General features: G+C 40.5%; 1 long non-coding RNA gene across 1 annotated transcript; it reads left to right on the top strand.

Moving 5' to 3' along the window:
- The first annotated feature begins 1,006 nt into the window (after positions 1-1,006).
- Positions 1,007-3,188, top strand: LOC125136453 (uncharacterized). The gene is made up of 2 exons (XR_007137190.1): positions 1,007-1,622; positions 3,035-3,188. It is a non-coding gene; the product is annotated as an uncharacterized LOC125136453 (long non-coding RNA).
- Positions 3,189-13,236: the final 10,048 nt, after the last annotated feature.

Here is a 13,236-nt window from a genome sequence, read left to right as displayed (position 1 = left end):
GTGTTCAGCATTTTAAACATTACTGATAAATAATGATCTTTTTCTTTTCTTGTAGAGAAGTCGCTAGAGTGAAAAGTCTGAAATGCTGTCTGGTTGGATATATTTGTTTTTCAATGAATCAGGTTGTTAGATGTTCTATACATAAGTAGTAAATTATTTGATAGTTTATAATCCATGGACTTGGTAAGTATGCATGGTTATAAACAGATTTCCAATGACTTTTAAAATATTAACATTAGCCTGTAAGGAAAACTGGCTAATGGAATGGAATTGACAGGCTCATCATTGGTGATAAAATGTGGATTTCAAACACATACTTAATTTTCCTGGGTAATAATTATTGGGTCAACTAATCCCTAAGAATAGATATATTTAATTATTCAGATTTAATAATTATTACTTATCAAAGTTCCAACTGTGTTTTTGGCACTTGCATCTCTACAAGGTGATCATGTATCACTTCCATCCTATTTGAGTCAAGTCATCACCTTGTTTCATATCACAATGGTCCCTCACTTCTAGGGCCATTCAGCTGCCTTTCTAGTCAGGAACGATGATACAGAGAGAAGGAAATTGTACTTGTGTCCCCAGCTGGGGTTGGCTCATCCACTGTGACCTTCTGAAATGTTACCATGAGAGTAGAATCTTTGGTTCTAATGATGTAAGACATGTTGATCTGCATTGTTCTTCTGTGAACAGTATATAATTCAGGGTCAAAGACAGATTGAAAGGAAGAAGGCTTATTCTGACTCCAGTTACACACTTTTCTCTGACCACTTCCAGTGTCATAGAGGCCGGAGAACATGACCTTAGCCTACATTCTTACGTATATCACTGCAGATGCAGCTCTAAAATTACTCCTTCTTCATTCTCTCCACCCTGTCTTGCAGGAAAAAAAGAAAAGAAAAAAAAAAAAAGAAAGAAACCAAAGAAATAATATTTGAAAGAAGGAGCAAAAGCTACTCAAGTTTTAACAAGCTTATCTTTTTTTTTTTCATTTTAGGCTTTTGTAGATTTCTCTTACATTCTGTGCAATTGACTATGTGCTCATTTTTAGAAGAGGATCCAGTAATGTCAGTGTGAGGACCATTGATTAGTCGATATCTAAAATTCCTGTTAGAGAGAAACAGATAATGAAGAAGAGCCCCTTCCCCTTGGCACCCACACATAGGGATGCTCTTTTGTGGTTCTAAAGGGAATCCCAACTCTGGATACTACAAATCCACATGTTTCAGGAAGGCCAGTTTTGGGCTAAGACCATGAGACCTAAAGGCAAATAATGATCTAGGAAGCTTTTCCCAAGAACACTTTCAATGTGCAGAAAGTTAAATAAAAGAGTATTTTAAGTACACAGGGGTTATGTATGGTGTTCAGAGCATCCTCATATCCTGCTCTATGATCTGAAGATGTTTTTCTATAGAAGGTTCTGGGAAAGAAAACATGGAAAATTTAAAGAGAAACGAAGAAGTTCATAAATATCCATCAAGGTACTGGGAGCTCACGAAGTGCCAGAGAAGTGGACGCAAAGGACGAGAGGACCGGTGAAGCATGCCAGAGGATGGAGAAGTTGGAATGTGCAGATCTCACATGTAGGAGGTAAAAGCCAGATTGCAGCACAGCAGGTGAGACAGTAATGGACCATGGATGTGGCCAGAGAGCCCCACCTTAATGTCAGCAACAAGAGAGAAGAGCTTGGAAAGTAGGGAAGTTTTGTCTCATGCTAGTGCTCCCAGAGTCAAAATCAGGGCCCCATATATGGTTATGCAAAATTAAGATGTGATGATAAGACCTAGAGATGGAGGAGATGATAGCAGGGATGAATTTTGGAGAGAAGGGCACAGCCTCCAGTGCTGATGGTAATGTACATTTCTTCACAGTTATGGAAAACTACTATAGAAACATCTGTTTAAAAAAATATGACATTCCTATTGACTTAGCTATGTCTTCCAGGTCTTCATCACGGCCTGGAAATAAAAGCATCTGTCTACATGGATATTAGAAGTTTAGAAATGATTTAGAGAGAATTAGTTTAAAACCAAGATGTTTAGAGAGATCATAGAAGGATGTTTATTATAGCCATGTTTATAGTGACAAGAAATTGTTAGAAACCTGGGAGTTCCCTGGTGGCCCAGTGGTTAAGGATCTGGTGTTGTCACTGCTGTGGCTTGGGAACTACCCCATGCCTTGGGCGTGGCCAAAAACTATTCTTGATGGATCAATGAAAAGAATTAATTTTTTAAAAAAAAGAAAAAATTTTTCAGCAACCTGAATACTCTGATTAGGAAAATGATTCAATAAACCATGGCACCATCATAAAATGGGATATTATGGGGCTTTTAAAGGGAATGAGCTATATCTATATTTATTGACTGGGAATTATTGCCAGATTATACGGTTAGGAGAGCAAATCAAGACAAAGATAAACATATGCACTATGATTCCATAAACAAAACCTTTAGGAAAAAAATCAGTATGTAAGTGATTATAGGAGCATGGAGAAAGCTGTATGAAGGATACATACCAGGCTGTTCACTTTGGTGGGACTGAAAAAAGTAAATAGTACAGATAAAAATTTTTGCAAAATAAATTTTTTTCATGAAAATCCATGACAAAACATCAACATAAGTGTAGTCTATCAATATTTTTGTGACACGACACTATGTATCCATTAACAATTGATACCTTACAAATTCCTCCAGATTTAAAGATTTAAATACAATCATTCAATACTTCTCACAAGTCTGTGGGTAGAATTGGTGGTTTTAATTGTTTGGACTGTGCTTAGTTTATCTCAGGTGGGCTCAAATAAAATGAGCAGGAATAGTCATCTTGTTCCTTAAGTGACTTAGCTTTGTGTATTTCCCAATTCTCCTATAAGGATTTCAGGGTATGTTATATTTCAGTACCTGATACCACAGCATGTACTATAACTACAACAACTAATAATGATAATTATAATGCATTGAGCATATACTGTATGCAAGAAACTACAAAAGGACTTTCATATACATTTTCTCTTTCTCCTCATAAACAGCACTATGAGGTGCATTCCAAATGGAGACTCAGAGAAGCTAAGTAACTTATCTGCCTATGAAGCAAGACCATCTCTTAGTGTTCAGGAAAAAGCCTGGATATTGAAATCAGACCCAGTGAAGATAATAAAAATAATAAAACACAAATGGACACAATTTACCAAGTTAGGATATTTAGTATGTGAAAAACCTAACAAAGTTTAATTCATCAAAAATATAGCAGTGATAAAAATTAGATATTTTAATAGCACATTATGTTATTGTCTGCTCTATATTTTGTTCATTAGTGAAAATATTGAAGTGTGGCTCATACCAAGAAGTTATGTGTTTATTATTAATAACATTTGGCTATGGTTTTCAAATTTCTAATGTGACAGAGTGTCCTGTTTTTTGGTGTGAGAAAGGAAGAATCATTTTGGGGAGTGCCTTTTCTCTTTTGGTTGGATGTTCCATGTTTATGCCCTTTCATGTTCTTTGTCCATGTTTATGCCCTTTCATATTCTTGGTTTCACCTCCTTGTTAGTTTGTTTAGGCACTTTTTTTCCCCTTCCAAATGTACCAAATAATCCTGTAGTCACCTCTCACTATAGTTATCAGTATTGCTGCAATTATGTTATCACCTTGGGAAAATGTCCTATACCCTTATCCTATTTTTGGTCAGTCCTGAACATTGCTCTGGTTCTCAGATTTTCCCTGCAGCTAGAATTCCCCCTTTTTAAGTAGCCTTATTGAGAGAAGGTTGTATTTAAAAACTTCCAAAATGCCAAACCAAGGGCTTTGTATGCAAGATCACTTTGCAGAGGGAAAACAAAAGGCCGGTCTGGGTTTGGAAGGTTGGAAACTTAAATGTTTTAGATCTGCTTCACTGGACAAGAGTGCAGCCCGGCTGTTAGTAGATATTTGGTTCCTGCCCCCTGGCCTGTGGCCAGGTATCCTGCTCATTGCTTTATCTTCCACCAGCAGCTTTTCCTTGCTGGACTCTTACCTGCCCAAACTACTGAAAAAATGAACACGACTTCTGACTTTCCTTCTCTCTTCAAAACTGGGATTGCAACTTCTTTTAATTTTTAAGGATTTTTACTGTAATTAAATACAACAAAATCAAGCATCAGTAAACAAACAAACAAACAAACAAACAAAACAAGCACTGACACAGAAATCTCAACACAGAAACTATGAATTAGTCCTTGGTCGTTATTGAAATATTCATGGTTCCAAGCTCATTTTCTCACACTGTAGTCTCTGACTTCCTTTTCTGTAGGGTTTTTATGCCACTTTGGGTTCTAGGGAAAAAAGACACTAAGACAGAGTTAGAAATTGAAGAGCTGTATTGAGGGAAATGACTGTGATGGATAAAGGGCAGAGAGTACAGAAATAAGGGGGACCTTTCAGACCAGGTTGTAGGTATAGCATCTGCGAAAGGAGAGGAAAGGGAGGAGGATTGAGCAGAAAACACCTCAGGCTGCAGTCAACTTGAAAACCATCTCAAGCAGATGGATGGGGATCCCTAGAGAAGAGATTGCCTTATTGGAGGAGTCCTGCACTTGTGGGGAGATGGCTGTGATGGGGTTCCTCCCTCCTCCACTCCCATTGTGCTTAGTCATGAGTAGATGCTCCTTGAGAAAAGCCTGACCATGAAGTGAACACGAAGGTAGAACCTGAAGGTGTGGCACCTGCAGACCATCCACCTACTGGATTGCACTACTCACTACAGGTTTGCTCTTAGTAGGACATGGGAGCAGCTCATCTCCATGGTAGCAACAGCTCATCCCAGGGCACCACTGAGATCCTCCTCTTCACACACTTTCCAGGAGAAGCTTATTTATGGCTCTTACAAGCTGTTGTCTTTCCCTTCACTGAGATCTGTGAATGCACTTCTACCTTCAGCCCCAACCTGCAGAGACGAATTCCCACGGACCATATTAGTGACTCTGGTGTCCCTCAGTGGCACCTTCCAGATGGCCTTGGTGGATAGACTGTGCTCTGGCCCTCCAGGGGAGCACACAGCTCTAGTGGGTTTCCTGACCTTACATGATCTGTCATCCTAGCCTGACCACAACCACAGGCCTCTCACTCCTTTGTGTGCCATCTGCTCTGGCAACTTAGTTATTCCATCTTTGCTCAGCATGGACAAATATTGCATTCCTCAGGCTCCTAAGAGCTATCAGTCCCCACAAGCCTTGCCAAAGTTTTGTATCCTGGGTCCTAAGAAAGTGCTCCCAAGGCAATAAACTCTTGCTTTTCACATTCTGCTTCCTTTGACCAAGTGCTGTGAAATCCAGGAATGGCTCCTCCTAATTCAGCCTCTTTAAGATTCAATCTCTTTTCTCACTTATTAATCTAAGCTGGGATTTAAGTGCAATGATCAGTTGAGCAGCCAGAGAAGAGCTGACAAGTCCTGAGGGGATGGATACCTGTTGCTTTGTAGGGGCGAGACCCTTGCTGCATCTTCCCGCACATGGAAAGTAATAGCTCTTAGTAGCGAGGGGCAGGGCACCTTTGTGGCCCCCAGGAGTAAAGCTAAGTCTGCAGTCATGAAGGCCTCCACCGAGATAGCCCTGACTTTAGCATAACACATTTGCTTAAGTCTCTAACTAGTAAGGACTGAAACTCAACTGTGCCTGCTTTCCTACTGCGAAAGAAAGTTTGTAAGTTATCAAAGTGGTTCTCCAGTTCTCATACTTAGTCTTTAACAGTTTGTTAATGGCCCTCATATCTCTCTGCATTGCAATTTAATACAACTCAGTAGTGGCCCGCCAAACTACCCTGTCTTTATATGAAGTATTCCTTCCGTACCTTTCAGGTACCAGAATCCTCCTTCTAGCAAGCCATATCTTCCCCCTGGGCCATTTTTTCAGGTCACCTTGGTTGTAGCCTTCACTGATTGGGTAATGCCTTGGGCTCATGAGGCTACCTGTGCCCCACCTAACAGGTGAAATGAGGTCCTTCCTACCAGCAATATTGTGAGTGGTCCACACCCCAATCCAAGTTTATCACTGACTTTCTTGAACTACACCAGTGCTGACTGAGTTATTTTTGGACCCCTGGGAAGCAGTTGCCAAGACTGAATTAAATGTCCAAGAGATTTTTAGGGAGGACTATATGTGAAGAGTAATGGCTGAGAGAAAAGAGGCAGGCGAGAGCCTTAGACCATGATGCAGAGGGCTGACACTTCTTAAAGGAACAAGAGAATGACGAAAGATTGGGCAGGAAGAGCCTCAGCCAGCAGCACTCAGAAAGTTGTGGCCAAGCTGATTAGGAGCCCGAGAGCCATTATTGCCTATTAGAGTTTTGCATTGGCAGAGATGGCCTGACTCTCATACTCCTGATGTGCTCAGACATTGGCTCAAATATTCTGGAGGAATGTGACATCTACATGAATGCCTCAACAGCTCCTGAAGCTGTGGCACTGGAGGTTATCAGTTAATTCTACTCACACAAGTTCCTCTCAAGGGAGTCCAAGTGATTCAACTATATGGCAATCAAAGATCTTCAGAATTCTCTGAGTCATTTGTGGTCTACTCCACCTCTTCTTTGGATAAAGTCCAAGCTCCTCAGACTGTCTACATTAGATTTAGGTTGGCACTACTCTCAAGTCTGGAAAATTTCTAGTGCCTTCAAGAATCTGCGTCCTAATCTCTTTTTCTTATTAGGATATTCTATGATCAATATTCAAGGACCGCTCTGGGTTGTTTGCCCTTAATCTCATGCAGGTGTGCAGGTGTGTTGCACCTGAAGCTCTCTTAGGTTCTAGCTCCTAGAAGTCAGACAGAGCTTGGCTTGAATATTAGTTGTGTGATGTGATCCTCAGAAAAACATTTAACTTGTGTCACCATAGATTATCCACTGGGAAAATGGGAACAATTGTCCCTACCTCATAAAGTTGATATGCAGGTTAAACAATGCATTTATGAAGTGCCTCAAACAGTGTCTAGCACATAGCTGCTATTGAAATATTAGTTTCTGGGTGCCTCAGTTTGCCTGAAGAATATGCCTCTGGTCCATTGTTAAGTCTGTTTCTACCTTTTTGTGAAGAAGTTCAGCTACCTCAAACACCTTTCCAAGGTAATAGCTAGAACTATCTGCTTTACATTAGTTCCCTCCAAGATTCCTACCTGAATTCTATCTTCCCACATTTAAAAGCTGCTTTCTAAGGTTAACCCATTTCTACATTTCTATTCCACCCCTGAGGGATATTTCTTGAGGTCAGTTCATTTTTTTATCAGGGAAAGTTGATGTCACATCCTGCTGAAAGAGTGAAACCCTGACTTAAGTCACCAACTCTGCCTACATCCCCACGTTCTCTCAGGGTCCTCCCATCAGGACTCACATCCACTTGCCCATCTCCCACCCTCCTGAATAGATGTAAAATGTTGTAATATTTAAATGCTTTCATTGTGAATGGTTTCCAAATGAGACAGGTTGGGGGGTGGAGGATGCGCTGGGGAAATGCTGTAAAATTGGGTTGTGATGATCACTGTACGGCTATAAATGTAATAAATTCATTGAGTAATTAAAAAATGCTTTCGTCTTGCTGAAATTACAACAGGCATTTTTTGGGGGGGAAAGAGCATTGTTGTTCCTTTCCTCATTCCTCCTCATGCTTACCACTCAAAATACACATGTTCTGGGCATATGCCGGCACAAATACACAGACATACTGACTTTAAAAGAGGCATATTTTTGCACTCCTTGACATCTGCTTATGTTGGTTAAACACACAAGTCTTCTGTTCATATTTCAACATGGTCAGAAAACACACTTGAACGTGTCAAAGTCTGAATGTGTACTCCTTAATAAGTGATGGAAATTGTTGCCAGCACAATCCAGCATCAGTTAGATCACTTAGGGACTATGGCTGAAGTGAATGGGGAGGGGCTGCTTGGAAGAGGCCATCGTCAACTGGGTTGGTGGGCAGCAGATAGACAGTGTCCTGCCGTCATGCCCTCCCCTGATAGTTCTCTTTCTATCCTTTTTTTTTGCTCCTTAAGAAAAATCAGATCAGTTTTCCTGTCAAGACTAAAGTAAATTAAGAAAAATCAGGATTGATTTTTCACTGTGGAAAAAGTGAGGCATAATAGTAGAGACTCTTTTTCACTCTGTCCTGCCGTTTTGCCATCAATCTATGGAATAACATGTGTGCTCTGCTTATACACATTTGAGGACAGTACATACTATCATGGAGACTATACTGATTTAGGAGTACCTAAATTTACAACTGTAATATGGCATCACCCCTGGCTTTTATGCACAGAAAGTGGCACAATTTTCTTCCATTTTCCTCATTTGCATGTTGAAATTCTTTTCACAACTATCATTCATTTACATATACATATTCAAATGGTTGTTGGATTCTTTTCACAGCATTGCATTTTATGAGGCAGGCTACCTTCATCCATATTTTATTGCAAAGAGATTACCATTACTCTTAGGTATTTTAAAATATGAGCAATGGTTGCTTACAAAACAGAAAAAAAAATTAAACAACCTGAAACACACAAAAACAACCCATCAAATTCAGATGACTAGAAGTATGGCTGGAAGGTTACAGCGCCTGTTCAAACCAAACCCTTTAGCAGTGATTGCGTTGCCTTTAATTCTGTAAATGACAGTCTCCCAGCAGGCTGCACTATTCTGATCACCCTCACATCCTGGCTATAATTGGCTGCCCATGAAACTCTCGTTGCAGACAGCCTTGTTAGCTCATGGGGAAGAATGGTACAGGCAACACATCAAAAGGTTGAATGTGGAAAAGGAATGAAAGACCTTAGCAGCCTGCTGCATCCTGGTAACTGAAGAGCAGGAAAATCTTTGTGTGCATGTGTGTGTGTATGTACGTGCACACAGCATCCCTTAGGCTGAGGACTGCCAAGTGAGGAGAAATAAGCACGTAAGAGAATACAGACACTGTGAGACAAAAGCAGTAGAGTGAATGCATACTGGCAAAGAGTGCACAGTTCACAGAATAACTTTCTGATCGTTGCATTTAATCTGTTAGTGCTGCTACCCAACACCTGTGCAATTATCTCCTGATCATAGTTATCAATGGATTTGATCATTACAGTCCAGGAGCTCTGAGGCTTTGACTTTTGCCTTTTCTTTAAATCAGGGTGTGTGATCAAGAATAAAACATTTACAGTTGTAATTCTGATTTCCAAGGGAATTTGAAAGTATAGGAAAATGTAAAGAAAATTACTCTTAATAATAGGGAGAACCAGAATTTGATCCCAGGTTTATTAATTCTTGGCTGTATAGCACTGGGGGAAACTATCGACCTTTCAACCAGAGGTTGACTCAACCATTAAATGGAGATTGTAATGTCTACTTTTTAGGGTTTGCTGAAGACTAAATAACTTGCTGAGCAAGTACTATATAGGCTCATGTTTCTTAGGAGACAGTTGTAGTTTTAGACATTGCTATTTCTATTTGTTGTGAGAATTTACTTTGCAGGCACTAAGAAAGAGACTCCCTTTAACCTGACTTTATGGCCAACATTAGCATGGTTGAATAATTGATGATATCTTTCCTGTCCTCTTTATAAGGAAAAGAGGAAGAAACATCTTCCCAAGGTGGATCGGAAGCACAGAACATCAGGAAGAAATATAACCCATACATAGTACACTCCACTAACATGTAGGGTATCTTTTGCTCACTGTCTGCTTATGGGATCTCTTCCTGACCCCAATACTAATCCCAGAAATACGCTTTACTCTTCCACCGAGTGTTATAAAATGTGATGTCCTCATTTTACAAAGAGGGAAGAAATGATCACCACTGTCTTTTAATCATAACAATGGTTTTTTAGTTTCCTCTTTGAAGTAGAAGCTATGTGCTATCCAGATTATCCCCTTGGGGACCAAGGAACTTATTCCCTCAACCTGCCAGGAATGTCTGCTGCTAATGACTCACAGCTGAGTCTTTCCCTGGGACTTTCAGCCAACAGGAGCTGATATACCCAAGTTGTGTCCCTTTCTTGTGGCAGCCTTTATCCAATGACTCATGGATGCAGAGTGTAAATGGTAAACCCTCTTGCCTCAATATGGAACAGCTCTGAAGGGCCATTGCAGGTCCAGAACTTCCCATGAAATCAGATGACCCTTTACTGGAACTGCACTGCAGTCCAACTTTTCCTTCCACCCTCCTCCTTTCTTGAATCACTGATAGGAACTGTTCCAAGAACACTCAAATGTCAGTTAGGGTCCTTCAAAAAGCCGATTCCAAACTAGAATCAGATATGTAAATATGTAATGGGGAAAATGCTTATGAAAGAGAAAGAGCAGAGGAGGTAGGCAAGCCTTCAGACTGGGCTGCCAGCCTGATACCTATATGAAAGGAGAGAGGAAAGCAAGTAGGATTGAGTAGGAAAAGCCTCAAACTGTGGTATAACTCTGAAAAAGTCTCGGCCAGGCTGATGAGGAGACCCAGATCAATTTCTGACCATTAGAGGAGCCCTGAGTTGGGCAGAAATATTCAAGCTCTAGTACTCCTGCTGTGGTAAGTCACTGACCTGGAGAAGACCAAAGAGACCATGGTCACAGTATGAATGCTACACAAACACACAAAAATGAAGGTGTGACATCTAGAAGCTCTCGTCCAACCTCTTTCCTTGTAGCAGGTTGTTCTGAGGGTAGATCTGAGTGAGAGTTCCATGGTCACCAAATTTCCTTGATTATTCACCTGCAATGAACATCTCTATCTCATGGTCTTTCAGGAAACCTAATATGAGACAGTTGGTATCGGGAGTGTTCTGAGGAATTCTAAAATGGGATGTTGAAGCTGGATTGTGCATGCACTGGCTGGTAATGAAGATTCTATCACTGGTTGTGGGTGAAGTGCTCACAATCTCTGGCATGTGGCAGCTGTGCAACTGTTTAAATTTTGCTGATGGTAAACTGGGATGAGATATTGATGGAAAGGAATGCAATGGCAGTTGTGCCAACGCAGGCATTTGAGAGGATGGAGCAGTAGTACCATAAAAGACAGGAATCAGAAGACTGTTGCTGAGTGAAATTTTTGCACCAGAGAGAGACAATGAAAGGTTGAGAGTGATTAATCATCCATTGAAGGCTAAATGTGAAAGTCAGAGGGTCTTTTGGCAGCACATAAAGAGACTCTTATCTCCTAGAGCCAGAGGGCAGAACAGGCCAAGGATCAGTCCCAAGACTAAATTATAAGGATAACAAAGCTCTAGAAAAGGTTAAATTCTCAATTCTGGAAAATCTGCTTTCCCAAGGTCAGGTTCTGCTTTTCTTGTTGAGAAAATAAACCCTGAAGTATTTAAAATCAATGCATTCAAAAATATGAAAATTCCAGATACTTAGAAAATCTTGGGACCTGCAGGAGTGGCCCATTCCCGCCTATTAATCACCAACCCTCCCTCTGTCTTGAAGACAATGAGGACACTTCTGCCTTGCAGGACAGTATTCAATCATGTTAGAATCTATCCCCTCTTCTGCTTTCTTGGCCACTAGACCAAAAATCAGGGCCAAGTTTTTATATAACTTGCTGGGAAGTACTGGACCTGATAAGGAAGGAAAGAATTATACTCTGAAAGAGCATAGGACCTAGTCAATACATACTGGCAAGAACTAGGTGAGCATGGTGGAACCGAATCCCAAAGGTTCTAGACCACAGTGTTAGACCATAAAATTAGCTAAGGGAGAGTTTATTAATATGGGGGCACTCTTCTGTGACATAGAATTTAAAGCCTGTAAAGCCCTGAGAAATGCTTGAAGAGCTTGGAGGTAGTCAAGACCAACACTTAGAGGAGAGGAATTACAAAGTTCCCTGGCCAGAGTGATATTAATAGAGGGTGGGACCCTAGAGGGGTAGTAGAGGAGCACTGTGAGGGACACGGAAGTAGAAAACCAGTCACAGCAGTGTGGGCTATGGTTCATCTTCTTACACGTTTCCCCTCATGACCCTCCAGAATTCTGAAGATGCTGCTCCCAGATGGGATAAAGCTACTATACAAAGCATGTTGATCTGAGTGGCACGAGCAGTGGCTTGTAGCGCATGCACTGTGGTGAACTGCCCAACCCAGAACCCAGGTACTCATTCTTCCACCTGCCAGGAGAGCTGGTGGCTGATCATAGAAGAGTCCTTTCCTGGAAGTAATTAGTAGGTGATGGGAATTGCCTTTCTCAAGATTTGGCCTGCATCCAATGACTAATTGATATGGGAATACAAAGGGGTGGCTTTTTACCTCAATTCAGGACAATGCTGAAGGGCCATGCCAGCTTCAGAGCCCCCTGTATGATCAGTTGAGACCTTTCTTGCAGCAGTGTCCTTGTCCAATATTTCCTTCTGCCCAGTTGCACTTCCTTCACTTTCCCAGGGGTCCAAGTTCTGAGAAAACTCCTCCACAAAACTTTCTTCAGACCACTTTCTGGATAACATAACAATGACTAATAACTGGGTCGATGTTGATGGTTCTCCATCTTTGACTTTGTCTACAAGCCAAGCCCAGTAGCTCCCACATAAAAAATGTTTAGTAAATATTTTGAAGTGTTAAAATATGTGCCAACTAACAGTGTTTTGGTTGGCTCATGATACTTTGAGAAGTCCCATCCAAAAGACTTTTATGATTCTACCGTGTCCTTTTTTCTCTTAAAAGATTTTGTCAAAAATAAGGACTAAACTCTAAGGACTACAATTCGCCCACCCTCACCTTCTCCACCCATGGTGGCTTCTTCTAAATCAAGGGATGACTTCTACTAAGAAATCTCAGTTTTAAGAAATCCTTTCTGCATTATTATAATTTGGATGACTTATAAGTGGAAAGTCCTCTTATACCGCAAATCTAGTGGGTAGTATTTCCAGTACTGCATTTGGAAGTCAATAGAAATGCTTTAACCAGAGCTCCAAACAAATTCCTTATGCTTTTTTGTGTATTAGAAATATTTAGGGAAAAACAATTATTTTTAAAGCAGTTACAGATTTACAGGAAGTTGTAAAGAAACATACAGGAAATTTCTATGCATCCTATAAGAGGAGGTATATTTTAAAAGTTTCTAGGAATTAATGTACTAATGTTAAGGCATATATATATACACATATATATATTTAATGAGACTGGGTGAAGCAGGAATATGGGATATTAAGGCAGAAAATAGTAATATTGATATGTTAATGACTCATTAGGTTTTCCCAAGAGCAGCTAAGTGTTGCTATGTTTCTAAAGGTGTTCTGTTTGGACCAAAAT

This window comes from Phacochoerus africanus, chromosome 9 (genome assembly GCF_016906955.1).
Source record: "Phacochoerus africanus isolate WHEZ1 chromosome 9, ROS_Pafr_v1, whole genome shotgun sequence".
Lineage (NCBI taxonomy): Eukaryota > Metazoa > Chordata > Mammalia > Artiodactyla > Suidae > Phacochoerus > Phacochoerus africanus.
This window is presented reverse-complemented; position numbering and strand designations above follow the sequence as displayed.